Here is a 15596-nt window from a genome sequence, read left to right on the forward strand (position 1 = left end):
CTCATTTGTATCCTATGACTATCATCAAGAGTTGTACCTTAGAATTCTTGATGAACGTATCTTTTCTTTTATGTACACCGAGAGCGTATGCATCAAGACAAATTCCTTGTGTGTCCAATCACACTTGGCCAATAAAAAAATTCTATTCTATTCTATTCTATTCTATTCTATTTTATTCTATTCTAGCATAGCATAGCATGGCATGGCATGGCATGGCATGGCATGGCATGGCATGGCATGGCATGGCATGGCATGGCATGGCATGGCATAGAATAACAGAGTTGGATGGGACCTTGGAGGTCTTCTAGTCCAACCCCCTGCTTACGCAGGAAACCCTACAACCATTGGATAAATGGTTATCCAATCTCTTCTTAAAAACTTCCAGTGTTAGAGCAGCCACAACTTCTGGAGGCAAATTGTTCCACTGATTAATTGTTCTAACTGTCAGGAAATTTCTCCTTGATTCTAAGTTGCTTCTCTCTTTGATCGGTTTCCATCCATTGCTTCTTGTCCTGCCCTCAGGTGCTTTAGAGAATAGCTTGATGCCCTCTTCTTTGTGGCAGCCCCTGAGGTATCAGAACACTGAGGTATCATGTCACCCAGGCGTGGGTTCCAAATTTTTTAACAAATGGTTCTGTGCCCTAATGACTGGCTGGGTGGGCGTGGCTGTGTGGGTGTGGCTAGGGAATCATGTGACTAAGTGGGCAGTACCTGTATAGGACAGGCAGGGATGGGGAGGGAATCCAGGGGTCTCTGATGGGGTGTGCAGGAGGAAAGAAAAATTCAGTCTTTCTTTCTTTCTTTCTTTCTTTCTTTCTTTCTTTCTTTCTTTCTTTCTTTCTTTCTTTTCCTTCCTTCCTTTCCCCCCTCCCTCCCCCTCTCCCTCTCTCAACCGGCTTCTCTTCCTCTTGCAGCCAGCTTTTTTTGGCCTATTTCAGGCCATTTTCAGGCTGTTTTTCAGGCCAACTTCAGACCTTTTTCAGGCTGTTTTCAGGCATTTTTGGGCCCTTTATAGACTGATTTTCAGGCCGATTTTGGGCCTTTTCGGACTGTTTTCAGGATGTTTTTCAGGCTGATTTTGGTCCAAAAAATGGCCTGTTTTGGGGCATTTATCCGTCCATTTTTGGGACCTTTATAGGCCAATTTTCGGGCCGAATTCAGGCCATTTTTGGACCATATTCCAGGGCGTTTTTCAGGCTGATTTTGGCCCAAAAATAGCCTGTTTTGGAGCATTTTTTCAGCCATTTTCAGGGCATTTTTTGGGCCAATTTTAGGGTGTTTTTAGGGCATTTTTGCCTGAAAAATGGCCCAAAATGCCCTCCCAAAAGGCCTGTTTTCAGGCTGTTTTTCAGGCTGATTTTGGCTGGAAAAATGGCCTGGTTTTTTTGGCATTTTTCAGGCCATTTTCAGGATGTTTTTCAGGATGTTTTCAGGCCAATTTTCAGACTGATTTTGGCAAGAAAAATGGCTTAAAAACAGTCTGATTTTTTGGCAGTTTTGGAGCCATTTTCAGGTTGTTTTCGGGCTGATATTTGGCCAGAAAAACTGCCTAAAATGGCCTTTTGGGGGGTATTTTTTTGCCATTTCAGACCATTTTTGGACTGATATTTAGCCTGAAAAATGGACTAAAAACAGTTTTTTGGGCCTTTTTCAGGCTGTTTTTTGGGCTGGTTTTAGGCTGGTTTTCAGGCCAATTTTGGCTGGAAAAACAGCCTAAAAACTGTTTTATGGGTGTTTTGGTCCATTTTCAGGCCAGTTTTTGGGCTGATATTTGGCTGGAAAAAATGGCCTAAAAACAGCTTTTTTGGGTGTTTTGGGACCATTTTCAGGTCATTTCTCAGGCTGATTTCAGGCCTTCTTTTTTTGGGATGTTTTCAGGCTGATTTTCAGGCTGATTTTGGCTGGAAAAACAGCCTAAAACAGCCTGGTTTTGAGACCATTTTCAAGCGAAAAACAGCCTGAAAACAGTCTGAAAATGGCCTGGAAAATAGGCAAGGCTGGAGCAGGGGTTCTGTGGGCGTGGCTTGGTGGGCATGTGACTGGGTAGGCGGGGCCCACATGACATCACTCACATCACTTTCATTCTTCTCTTTTTCTCTCCCTTCCTTCCTTTCTCTTTCTTCTCCCTCTCTTGTCAGCCCCACTATGCCAGGGCTGTCATTTTGGCGGGGATGGCAGCCGATGGAGCCAACTGCCCCACATTCCAGCCGCCCAAGAAGCCTCGCCCTGCCTCCTCTTGCATCCTGTTGCTCACTGGTTGTTTCTCTGCCCGCTCTTAATGCCGCCAACACCAACACTGCTGCTGCTAGGAGACCGGCTGGACACGGCCGAATGAGGCTTGCTGTCCTGCCACAAGTAGTAGAAAGTTCCTAGGATCCAAGCTAGAGTCAAACGAGAAGAGAGCGAGAGAGCAAGAGAGCGATGGGGAAATGGCGACACCCGATTCTCAGGCAAGCATGGCAGGGCTTTGGGGAAGGGATTAAGCTGCTAGCTCCTTTCCCGCAGCCCTTGATATCTCGGTCTTCCTTGGTCTCTCTCACTCTCTTTTTGCTCTGCGGGACTAAGCTGGGAGACAAGAGTACCAACAAACAGCTGTAACTGCTTGAGCCAGCCAAAGAAGCTTCTCTTTGCCTGAAAAATGGCCCAAAATGCCCTCCCAAAAGGCCTGTTTTCAGGCTGTTTTTCAGGCTGATTTTGGCTGGAAAAATGGCCTGGTTTTTTTGGCATTTTTCAGGCCATTTTCAGGATGTTTTTCAGGATGTTTTCAGGCCAATTTTCAGACTGATTTTGGCAAGAAAAATGGCTTAAAAACAGTCTGATTTTTTGGCAGTTTTGGAGCCATTTTCAGGTTGTTTTCGGGCTGATATTTGGCCAGAAAAACTGCCTAAAATGGCCTTTTGGGGGGTATTTTTTTGCCATTTCAGACCATTTTTGGACTGATATTTAGCCTGAAAATGGCCTAAAACAGCTTTTTGGGTGTTTTGGGACCATTTTCAGGATGTTTTCAGGCTGTTTTCAGGCTGATTTCAGGCTGATTTTGGCTGGAAAACCAGCCTAAAAACTGTTTTATGGGTGTTTTGGTCCATTTTCAGGCCAGTTTTTGGGCTGATATTTGGCTGGAAAAAATGGCCTAAAAACAGCTTTTTTGGGTGTTTTGGGACCATTTTCAGGTCATTTCTCAGGCTGATTTCAGGCCTTCTTTTTTTGGGATGTTTTCAGGCTGATTTTCAGGCTGATTTTGGCTGGAAAAACAGCCTAAAACAGCCTGGTTTTGAGACCATTTTCAAGCGAAAAACAGCCTGAAAACAGTCTGAAAATGGCCTGGAAAATAGGCAAGGCTGGAGCAGGGGTTCTGTGGGCGTGGCTTGGTGGGCATGTGACTGGGTAGGCGGGGCCCACATGACATCACTCACATCACTTTCATTCTTCTCTTTTTCTCTCCCTTCCTTCCTTTCTCTTTCTTCTCCCTCTCTTGTCAGCCCCACTATGCCAGGGCTGTCATTTTGGCGGGGATGGCAGCCGATGGAGCCAACTGCCCCACATTCCAGCCGCCCAAGAAGCCTCGCCCTGCCTCCTCTTGCATCCTGTTGCTCACTGGTTGTTTCTCTGCCCGCTCTTAATGCCGCCAACACCAACACTGCTGCTGCTAGGAGACCGGCTGGACACGGCCGAATGAGGCTTGCTGTCCTGCCACAAGTAGTAGAAAGTTCCTAGGATCCAAGCTAGAGTCAAACGAGAAGAGAGCGAGAGAGCAAGAGAGCGATGGGGAAATGGCGACACCCGATTCTCAGGCAAGCATGGCAGGGCTTTGGGGAAGGGATTAAGCTGCTAGCTCCTTTCCCGCAGCCCTTGATATCTCGGTCTTCCTTGGTCTCTCTCACTCTCTTTTTGCTCTGCGGGACTAAGCTGGGAGACAAGAGTACCAACAAACAGCTGTAACTGCTTGAGCCAGCCAAAGAAGCTTCTCTTTGCCTGAAAAATGGCCCAAAATGCCCTCCCAAAAGGCCTGTTTTCAGGCTGTTTTTCAGGCTGATTTTGGCTGGAAAAATGGCCTGGTTTTTTTGGCATTTTTCAGGCCATTTTCAGGATGTTTTTCAGGATGTTTTCAGGCCAATTTTCAGACTGATTTTGGCAAGAAAAATGGCTTAAAAACAGTCTGATTTTTTGGCAGTTTTGGAGCCATTTTCAGGTTGTTTTCGGGCTGATATTTGGCCAGAAAAACTGCCTAAAATGGCCTTTTGGGGGGTATTTTTTTGCCATTTCAGACCATTTTTGGACTGATATTTAGCCTGAAAAATGGACTAAAAACAGTTTTTTGGGCCTTTTTCAGGCTGTTTTTTGGGCTGGTTTTAGGCTGGTTTTCAGGCCAATTTTGGCTGGAAAAACAGCCTAAAAACTGTTTTATGGGTGTTTTGGTCCATTTTCAGGCCAGTTTTTGGGCTGATATTTGGCTGGAAAAAATGGCCTAAAAACAGCTTTTTTGGGTGTTTTGGGACCATTTTCAGGTCATTTCTCTCTTTTCTCATCTCCCCAAGCCTGAAAAATGGACTAAAAACAGTTTTTTGAGCCTTTTTCAGGCTGTTTTTTGGGCTGGTTTTAGGCTGGTTTTCAGGCCAATTTTGGCTGGAAAAACAGCCTAAAACTGTTTTATGGGTGTTTGGTCCATTTTCAGGCCAGTTTTTGGGCTGATATTTGGCTGGAAAAAATGGCCTAAAAACAGCTTTTTGGGTGTTTTGGGACCATTTTCAGGTCATTGCTCTCTTTTCTCATCTCCCCAAGAACTGAAGCTTTTTCTAGCTGACTTGAAACTCCCAGGGAGCCCGGAGGTCCCACAGTGAGGCGGATCTGGGCTAATGCCATTGCTATCCTGACCGTAGCCTGGATCCTAGGCACTTTCTATTAATTGTGGCAGGACAGCAAGCCTCATTCGGCTGCGTCCAGCTGGTCTCCCAGCAGCAGCGTTGGCATTAAGAGTGGGCAGAGAAGCTCCAGGAAAGTCAAGCTCCGTAAAGAAGAGGGGACCATCCCTCTCCTTGTAAGTGCAGCTTTCCCCCCATGGGCTCCCAGAGCCCAGTGCCCGCCAATGGGTTCGTGATTCCCACGGTTGCCTTACTGCAGAACCAGATGCTGTGCTGGCATGGGGAGGTCATGGGGGGGGGAAAGGAAAGGAGGTATGCGGAGGTGTGGAAGTGTCGGACGAGTTTGTGGGGAGATTGGCTGGCGAGGAGGAAGAGATGGAGTGGCAAAGAGGTGGGGGTGGGCGGGGCAGCATGACTTGTACCATAGGAATTGATATATTTATTCCAGCATTTTCTAGCAGCTTACTCCCTTCCCCGAAACCCTGCCATGCTTGCCTGCCTTTCACATGGGCTTCAGCTTGCCTGCCTTCACAAGCTGGCCACTGAGATGCCGGGAAGGCAGCGTGGAATGCAGGCAAGCATGATAGGACTGTGGGCCATAGATCGGTTCGGAGGTATGGCCAGCCAGCCATTGCAAACCAGCCCCAGTCTTTGCTATCTACTCTCCCTATCCAGTCCGATCTGGTAGCATTTTACCCCTGTGCTGGGGCCAGCCTGTGGTCCGAACCGCACAAAATTGGAACAACCAGTTCGGGTGAACCAGTCCAAGCCAGCGGCAGCCCACCTGTGATGTCACTCCTAGTTCTTCTTTTCATAAGACTAGACATACCCAATTCCAGCAACCATCTTTTATATGTTTTAACCTCCAGTCCCCTAATCATCTTTGTTGCTTTTCTCTGCACTCTTTCTAGAGTCTCAACATCTTTTTTACATTGTGGCAACCAAAACTGGATCCAGTATTCCAAGTGTGGCCTTACCAAGGCATTATAAAGTGGTATTAAGACTTCACGTGATCTTGATTCTATCCCTCTGTTTATGCAGCCCAGAACTGTGTTGGCTTTTTTGGCAGCTGAAGCACACTGCTGGCTCATATTTAAGTGACTGTCCACTAGGACTCCAAGATCCCTCTCATAGTCACCATAATTGAACAAGGTACCATATATATTCTACTTGTGCATTTTGTTTTTCTTGCCTAAATATAGTTCTTGCCTACTTTTTTCACCATTGATTTTCAATTTGTTAGATAGCAGCCAAAGTTCTAGTCTGTCAAGATCCTTCTGTATCTTAAGCCTATCTTCTGGAGTGTTGCCTATTCCTGCTAGTTTGGAGTCGTCTGCTAGTTTGAAGAGTTCCCCATCTATCCCCTCATCCAAATCATTGATAAAGATGTTGAAGAGCACTGGACCTAAAACAGAGACTTGGGGTACCCCACAGCATACATCCCTCCATGTAGATGCATTTCCATTGAGGACGTTGAGTACGGTTGGTCAGCCAGTTACGAATCCATCTGGTGGTGATGCTGCCTAACCCACATTTTTCTATTTTATCAAGTAGTAGGTTATGATCTACTTTATCAAATGCCTTACTGAAGTCCAAGTAAATTATATCTACAGCATTCCTCTGGTCCACTAATTTTGTCACTGAGTTAAAGAACTTTGTTACGATCACTTTGTTAAGATTAATCTGACAAACCCATGTTGGCTTTTGGTTATTACTTTGTTTGCTTCTAAGTGTTTGGTGATTCGTTGCTTGATTATCTTTTCCAGAATCTTCCCCAGTATTGAGGTCAGGCTGATAGGTCTGTAGTTTCCTGAATCTATTTTTTTTCCTTTTTTGAATAACTTTTTCAGTCCTCTGGCAGTTTCCTGATGCTCCAGGATCTTTGAAAGATATAATTCAGTGGTTCTGAGATCACATCTGCCAGTTCCTTCAGAACCTTGGGGTGTAATCCATATGGTCCTGGTGATTTGAACTAATCTAGGGTAGTCAGGTGCTCACTTACCATTTTCTTCCCTATTTTAACTTGTGTTCCTAATCTGTTTTTTGTGGTGCTGTTTTTGATAGGTTGAATTGCTTTTTTCCTTTTGTGTAAAGACAGATACAAAAAATGAATTGAGTAGTTCTACTTTCTCCTTATTGCTTGTCACCTTCTTGCCACCTACTTCCTTGTGTGTCCAATCACACTTGGCCAATAAAAATTCTATTCTATTCTATTCTATTCTATTCTATTCTATTCTATTCTATTCTATTCTATTCTATTCTATTCAATGGACCAATTGTTTCCTTGACTTTTTTCTTGTTCTTAACAAGTTTTTTCAAAGTTGGCCAATTTAAGATGTGCGGACTTGAACTTCAAAAGTTTTGGCAAACTGATTTGACCAGAAGTGTTGCAGCGAGACAGTCAGGGAATAGCAAGTTCTGATGAGCCTCGTGAAATCCCGGACTGACATACTGCTGTTGAGGGGTCTTTGGACCGGATCTGTCCTGTAGGGATGATGAAGAAGAAGAGGCACCTTGGACGACTGAGAGGAACCAGCAAGTTCCTCGGAGGTCAGAGGAAACTCTTTGACTTGGCGGCAGGGGTGGCAGCCATAGCAGCCGCCATTAAGCTGGGACAACTGGACCAAGTTTTTGAGCAGGATGATTTGGTGATTTGGATGGAGTTCTGATGCCGGGTGAGTGATTGCCAGCTCACAGGTAAAAAAACAACAACAACTTTTAAATTGTTAAAAGGTGTCCTGGCGCAGAAACAGCAGCTAATTGGCATGGGGGAACATGAATGAAGGAAAAAAAACAAAGCAGAAGTTTAAAGCCTGAAATGGAACTTTGATTTTTGAATTATAATATGTGGAGACAATTAAAATATTAGAAGAAAAAACCCATAATAGATGTGGAGAGGATTGGAAAAAACTTTAAAATGGTTTTTTGATCAATGAATGAAGAATAGATCTTCATTTTTGATCTATTCAATGAAGAATAGAGGGAATCATAAAATTAAAACCCCGTAACAGAAGCTTTTTTTTCCTTTTTTTTTCTTTTTAAATTGGACTTGGAACCGGATTTTAAACTGAACTTTGGGGAACAAAAAATTAAGAAGAAAAAGATAAACTTGCAAATATTGGTAATGTGGATTCAATAAATAAAATGGATATCTTCTTAGCTTGTTGATTGGAATTGTGGATTGGAGAGAGACATCTTCAGGTGGAGAAAATAATTACAACACTTAACCTGTATTTTGGAAAATAAGTCTTTCAAATTGATAAGAGCAGTGGGAACTTTTGAGTAGGATTTGTGTACTTGTAAGCTGTTTGATTTTGACGGCCAAAGAAGGTGTATAATAAAACTTAAAATTGGAATAACGACAACTCAGAAAATACAAAATGGTGCAGGAATTAATTGAAATGATTAAAAGGATGCATACATCATTAAAAATGGAAACAAATGAAATGATTACAATGTTGCATGAAAACCTAAAACTGATGAACTAGAAACTCTGTTGGAACATACCCAAGAGGATATAGAAATTATGAAGGAGAAGCAAGAGAGTGATGTTGAAGACAAAGACAAAGATACTGATTATGAAATAAGACTAGAAACAAAGACGAATTTAAAAGATTACATTGGGATTAACAATGATAAAAATAGAGAGGATGGAAAGAGACGAGAGAAAGAAGGGGGGAAGACAAAAAATATAAAAAACTCAAATGATTACACTGGGATTAACAGTGGGAAAATAAGAAACATGGAAAGGGGAAGGAGGAAAGCAGATGGAAATACAAGGCAAACCAAGAGAGTAAAGGACTTTAGGAGGAAGAAGAGGGTCGTGGTGGCTCAGGCTGTACGAAGCCTGTTATTAAAACACAGCAGCCTGCAATTACTGCAGGTTCAAGCCCCACCAGGCCCAAGGTTGACTCAGCCTTCCATCCTTTATAAGGTAGGTAAAATGAGGACCCAGATTTTGGGGGGGGCAATAAGTTGACTTTGTAAATATACAAATAGAATGAGACTATTGCCTTACACACTGTAAGCCGCCCTGAGTCTTCGGAGAAGGGCGGGATATAAATGTAAAGAAAATAAAAAAGAAAATAAAAAAAAGAAAAAGAGAGAGAGAGAGCGCGAAAATAAGAAAATGGGATAAAAGAAGATAGAAGGAGTTGATGAAAAGGGAAACATGTTCTATAGATTTAGAATTATAATTGAATTGAAATAAAATTTATAAGTATAAATGAATTTTAGTAAGTTCAATATATGATTGTAATACTTTGAATGTTTTTAATGATAATAATGGAATTTAGTTAAGTATCTGAAATTATAGAATGTTTTTAATGATAATCATGGAACTCACCTAAAGCATTTAAAATTATATTATATTATGAAGACTGACTTAGTTTTTGACTATGCTTATTATGAAGAGATATAAACAAATATACATGTTTGAAAAAGCAATGGAAAATTGGGTTTATTTAAAAAAACAATGGGAAATGAGAAATAGAAATGAATGATTTTAATCTTATATGTGTAAAATTGTATGAACATCAATATTTGCGATTGGAACAGGAAAATTACTTAGAATTATAAAAGAATTGAAGTAAGATCTATAAGTATAGATGGACTGTAGTAAATGCAATATACGAGATTGTAATATTTGAAATGTCTTTAATCGCAAATATGGAACTCATCTAAAACATTTGAAATTATATTATATTTGAAGATTAACTTAGTTGACAAAATTAGTAGACCAGAGGAATGCTGTCGATATAATTTACTTGGACTTCAGTAAAGCATTTGATAAAGTAGACCATAACCTACTATTAGATAAAGAAGAAAAATGTGGGTTAGACAGCACCACCACCAGATGGATTCGTAACTGGCTGACCAACCGTACTCAACGTCCTCAATGGAAATGCATCTACATGGAGGGATGTATGCTGTGGGGTACCCCAAGGCTCTGTTTTAGGCCCAATACTCTTCAACATGTTCATCAATGACTTGGACAAGGGGATAGATGGGGAACTCATCAAATTTGCAGATGACACGAAGCTGGCAGGAATAGGCAACATTCCAGAAGATAGGCTCAAGATACAGAAGGATCTTGACAGACTTGAACATTGGGCGCTATCTAACAAAATGAAATTCAACAGTGAAAAAAGTAAGGTTCTACATTTAGGCAAAAAACAACAACAACAAAATGCACAGGTACTGTATATGTGGTACCTTGCTCAGTAGTAGTAATTGTGAGAGGGATCTTGGAGTCCTAGTGGACAACCATTTAGATATGAGCCAGCAGTGTGCAGCAGCTGCCAAAAAAGCAAACACAGTTCTGGGCTGCATAAACAGAGGGATAGAATCAAGAACATGTGAAGTGTTAATACCACTTTATAATGCCTTGGTAAGACCATACTTGGAATATTGCATTCAGTTTTGATCGCTACGATGTAAAAAAGATGTTGAGACTCTAGAATAGAATAGAATAGAATTTTTATTGGCCAAGTGTGATTGGACACACAAGGAATTTGTCTTGGTACATATGCTCTCACTGTACATAAAAGAAAAGATACGTTAGAAAGAGTGAAAGAGTGCAGAGAAGAGCAACAAAGATGATTAGGGGACTGGAGGCTAAAACATGAAGAACGGTTGTAGGAACTCGGTATGTCTAGTTTAATGAAAAGAAGGACTAGGGGAGACATGATAGCAGTGTTCCAATATCTCAGGGGTTGCCACAAAGAAGAGGGAGTCAAACTATTCTCCAAAGTACCTGAAGGTAGAACAAGAAGCAATGGGTGGAAACCAGTGGTGGGATTCAATTTTTTTAACAACAGGTTCTGTGGGCGTGGCTTATTTCGGGGTGTGGCTGCCAGGTCATGTGACCAGGTAGGCGTGGCTGGCTAGTCATGTGACTGGGTGGGTGTGGCTAGCTGGTCATGTGACCAGGTGGCCATGGCTATGGGCATAGAAACTACTCAGAGGGCTAAAAAAAGTCATTTCTGACCAGTCCTCATACTTTTGACCAGTCCTCACACTTTTGACTGGTCCTCGCACTTATGACCATCCTTACATTAATGCCCATTGCAGCATTTTTAGCAACCATGTCACTCATTTCACAACTGCTTCTCTTCACCAAGGTTACAAGATAGGGCGCAAAATGTAAAATGTGAGGACAGTCGTAGGTGTGAGGACCGGTCAAAAGTGTGAGGACAGGTCAAAAATAACTTTTTCAGCCCTCTGAGTAGTCCCTATGCACAAAATGCTGCAAACAGGCATAAATGATGACTGGTCATAAGTGTGAGGACTGGTCAAAAGTGCAAGAACCTGTCAGAAATCACTTTTTTCAGCCCTCTGGGTAGTCCCTATGTGCTCTGAAAAAAATATTTTTGACCTGTCCTTGCACTTTTGACCAGTCCTCGCACTTACGATTGTCCTCACATTTTACGTTTTGCACCCTATCTTGTAACCGTAGTGAAGAGAAGCAGTTGTGAAATGAGTGACACAGTTAAGAATGCTGCAACAGGCATAAATGTGAAGATGGTCATAAATGCGAGGTCTGTTCAAAGGTGTCAGAACCTATCAGAAATCACTTTTTTCAGCCCTCTCGGTAGTCCCTATGCACATGGACCTATGGACTGAAAAAAGTGATTTCTGACAGGTTCTGACACCTTTGAACAGACCTCACATGACCAGTCATCATTTAAGACTGTTGCAGCATTTTTAATAACCATGTCACTCATGTCACAACTGCAGTGCTTCATGTGACTGGGTGGGCGAGGCCAGGTGGTCATGTAACATAGCTTCTTTGCCCTAATGACAGTTTGCTACAAAGTTCGTTAAGTATGAAAAATGGTCATAAGTCACTTTTTCAGTGCCATGCTTGTTAAACCAATTACCAGAACAAATCCATTCTCCCTCCCTCTTTCTCTCCATCTCTTTCTCCCCCTTTCTCTCTTTCTCTCCTTAATCTCTCTTTCTCCCTCCTTCTCTTTCTCTCCATCTTTCTCCCTTTTCTCTTCTTCATCTTTCTCCCCCTTCTATCCTTCATCTCTTTCTCTCCTTCATCTTTCTCTCCATCTTTCTCTCCTTAATCTCTCCTTCTCCCTCCTTCCCTTTCTCTCCATCTTTCTCCCTTTTCTCTTCTTCATCTTTCTCTCCCTTCTATCCTTCATCTCTCTTTCTTTCCATCATTTTCTGTCCCCCTTTTTCTCTCCATTTCTTCTTTGAGAAGAATTTCACCAAAATGTTTCTTCCCATTTTATTTATTTCAATGGAATTATATATATATATCCTATTCACCACTGCAACTCTGCGAAACTAACAAAATATTTTTAAAGGATGTATATAAATACATATCTTGACAAACTAGAAATAAAAAATGGACATCAAGTTCTCATAAGAGGAACCCACCTATGTACATTTGTGTTTCTGTCAGTTTGACAATCATTTTTACTCAGACATAAATCCAGTCAGGGTGAAGAATCTTTTGCAAATCAGTATTTTCAAATTTGAATTTCTTTCTCCCAAGCTAATTTCTCTTGCAATACTCAATTTCCTACTGGATTCAGACCAGGGAATGCAGTCCAATCCAGCAATATTCGGGTCAAAAAGGCACAAAAACATGGCTCCTGTGCAGCAATTTTCTTCCACCTTATGGCCTGCACATGTTTTGGGACTCAGAGGTTTTTGTGCACACTGGTAAGCTTTGGGGTAATATCCATTTCTGTACCCACCAACTTCTCTATAATGTATTTTTTTTCTTAATTGTTTGTAAATGGAAGGTGGTGATAAAGCAAAATAATGGAATAAATAATGACTTGAATCAGTATTACTCTACCTGATTATTTCACATATTGAATCATTCTAGTTTGTCCAGAGTGGCCCAAGGCAATTCTCTGTAAAGTATTACCTCCTTAATTTAAGGGCCTTAAGGATACCTGATTGGACAACCCTTATTCAGGTGTTCCGAGTACCTTCCGCTAACAATTCTGACGACTATGGGAGTAAATATGGAGGCTATATTAGGACCAGTCATCCCTGAACTCGTTTCCAAGTAAAGACTCATCAGCTTATGCAATTTCAATGCGTTTCACCCACTCCTCCTTCCTTTAGGAAATACCACTAACTAAATGATCGGACAATTTAATCAATCATTTTGAAAGTATCTTGGATTTCCTTGCGGATTCATATAGAGCACCAAGAGAGAAAGAAACGGGAGATTTAAGCATCCTTTGTGGGTGGGGGGAAGCCTCCAGGCTCGAGGACGCCGCCAGGTTCTGCCCTGAAAAGCGGCCGTCCCTCTCGATCTCCGTAGCTTCCCAGCGCTTTTCAAGTGGGCGCTCCACCTCCTCTATTTCATCTGAGCCTCCTTTGCGCGTTGCAGAAAAGGTGGTCCCTTCCAAGTCCGCAGCAGCGCATCCGCCGCTTTGGGCCACCCAGCTAGCTTTCCCCCCACATTACATTCGAGCGCGTAGATGCTTCTAAAGAGGCTTTGCCATCTCCCTTCAGCCCTAGAAGCCCGAGAGAGGGTCCGGACCCCTCAGGAAAAACTCCCCGTCCCTTCGGACAGCCTGCCATCTGCCCTGTGGAGTCTCCAGCACCCAGCGTCCCGCATCCTTCCCCGCTACTTTTCCTCCCCCTCCTCTTCGCCCCCCCACCCGCCATCCCATTACCGCCTACTTCTAACGCTCAGCCAATTGGCACTCGCTGTTCTGTGTGGGCCCCTATCCTTCCTTCATCCCAAGCTGCGGTCCAGCCCAATTGTTTATTCAGCGGCTGGGCCAACGGCATGCGCCGGGCGCACACACTTGCAACAACAAATCTCGGAAGGGGAAAGGCGGAGGGGAGAAGAAGGGGTGGAGCACCGGCCCAAACGCGTGTGCGGGGTTTTCACCGGGTCTCTGCCCGTACAAGCGCGCCCACCCCTCCCCCCACCCACTTCCCACCGTCTTGAACTTTCCTCGCCATCCATCCATCCATCCTCACCCCACCTGCAACGAAAGTCCTTCCCCCACCCCACCCTCCCCACAATGAAAAAATGGCGGCTCTCTTCCGCTCGCTGCCCTTCACTGCAAAGCCGGGAGTGTGTGGAAGGCGCAAGGTGCAGGGTGGGTGTGAGGAGACGGAGGCAGCCAAAGTGGGAGGAGGGGGAGGCGCGAGCGTAAGAGGAGGTGGGGGGAGAGAGAGTGAAGTGTGAAAAGAAGAGGGGGGGGAGGGAGAGACCATAAGCGGAGCTTCGGCCATCCCTTATAAGAGAGACAATCTCTGGTCCTTTTTTGGCAAAAGTGCTTTGGCCAAGCAGGCTGCACACACGTGAGTGCCATGGATCGTATCCATGCATCCCAGTCCCCACCCAATCCAAGCGCCACATGATTAAAGCCCCCACCTACCGAAGCCTGCCTGCATTCAAGCGTCTTTCTACCCTGCGATTAAAGCGCCTCGCTGGCCACATGGCCAGCGAGGCACTTTAATCGCTGGCTAGAGAGATGCTTGGATGGAGGTCTGCTTCGGTCAGTGGCCTCGCTGCCCAGCCGATCCAAGCACCACGCGGCCGCCAATAGACACCGGTAAGTAATGGTGGGGAGGGAGGGGCAAGGGGCGGGGCGAACCGGCAATTTAACAAACGGTTCAGCCGAACCGCCTAGAACCGGCAGAATCCCACCACTGGTGGAAACTAATCAAGGAGAAAGCGACTTAGAACTAAGGAGAAATTTCCTGACAATTAGAATAATTAATCAGTAGAACAACTTGCCTGCAGAAGTTGTGAATGCTCCAACACTGGAAATTTTTAAGAAAATGTTGGATAATCATTTGTCTGAAATGGTGTACGGTTTCCTGCCTGGGAAGGGGGTTGGACTAGAAGACCTCCAAGGTCCCTTCCAACTCTGTTGTTGTTGTTGTTGTTGTTGTTGTTGTTATTATTATTATTATTATTATTATTATTATTATTATTATTATTATTATTATTATTAGTTTAAAAAGCAGTGGAAAAATTGGGCTTACTTAAAAAAATAATGGGAATTGAGAATTAGAAATGAATGATTTTAATGATATATAATTAAGTGAATTAAGGTATTTGTAGTATTTGGATAAGTTGTATATGTAAAATTGTATGAACATTAATTTTTGTGATTCGAATAATGGGATTTAGGAAAAATGCTTGAAACTATATGCTGTTGTAAAAAGGGAGTAATGGGAAAATATTTGAATAGGATGATTTAGAGTTAGGGTTAAATATTAGAAAAATAATCAATTTGACATTAAAGAGTTTTAACTTGAAGGAAGTAATGAGAGGAGGAAAAAAGAAAAAAATTGATTAATGATTCGAGATTAGGATGAATGTAAGATTAGTTATATTATAGAAATAAGAAAGAAAATAAAAATTAGAGAGAAAGAATATTATGACAAAAAGTGAAATATATAAATGGTGTTTGGGAGATAACTAAAAGCTGTACAAATTTGTGACTCGGCCAATATTCTGTTCAGAAAAAATGCATTGTCTGTTTGTTTGTGTATGTTTGTTAAAAAATAAAAAACTTTTATAAAAAAAAGTTCTGGCAACCTTTGCAGGCTTTTTGCTGACATCAGAATCGAAAACTATATGAAAATGGAAAACTATATATCTTTTTTAAGCATATAAAATTGGCAAGGGTTCTGCCACTTCTCTTTTTGCCGCCGGCGGCGAGAACCCCTGCATGATTTCTCATGGAGGGGGTGGCGGCAGAAGCGGCAGCTGCGGCAGCCCCCAGCGTT

General features: G+C 42.8%; 1 protein-coding gene across 7 annotated transcripts in view; it reads left to right on the forward strand.

The window, feature by feature from the left end:
- Positions 1-15596, forward strand: part of LOC131198603 (tyrosine-protein phosphatase non-receptor type substrate 1-like) — a 53273-nt gene that overhangs the window by 906 nt on the left and 36771 nt on the right. The window contains exon 1 of one of the 7 annotated variants that reach the window (XM_058183419.1): positions 10132-10248. The exons of the other annotated variants lie outside the window; for them this stretch is intronic. The gene's annotated coding sequence lies outside the window, so the exon portion shown is untranslated. Of the gene's footprint in view, positions 1-10131; positions 10249-15596 lie in introns of those variants that run through there. 7 annotated transcript variants of the gene reach the window in all.

This window comes from Ahaetulla prasina, chromosome 4 (genome assembly GCF_028640845.1).
Source record: "Ahaetulla prasina isolate Xishuangbanna chromosome 4, ASM2864084v1, whole genome shotgun sequence".
Taxonomy (NCBI): domain Eukaryota; kingdom Metazoa; phylum Chordata; class Lepidosauria; order Squamata; family Colubridae; genus Ahaetulla; species Ahaetulla prasina.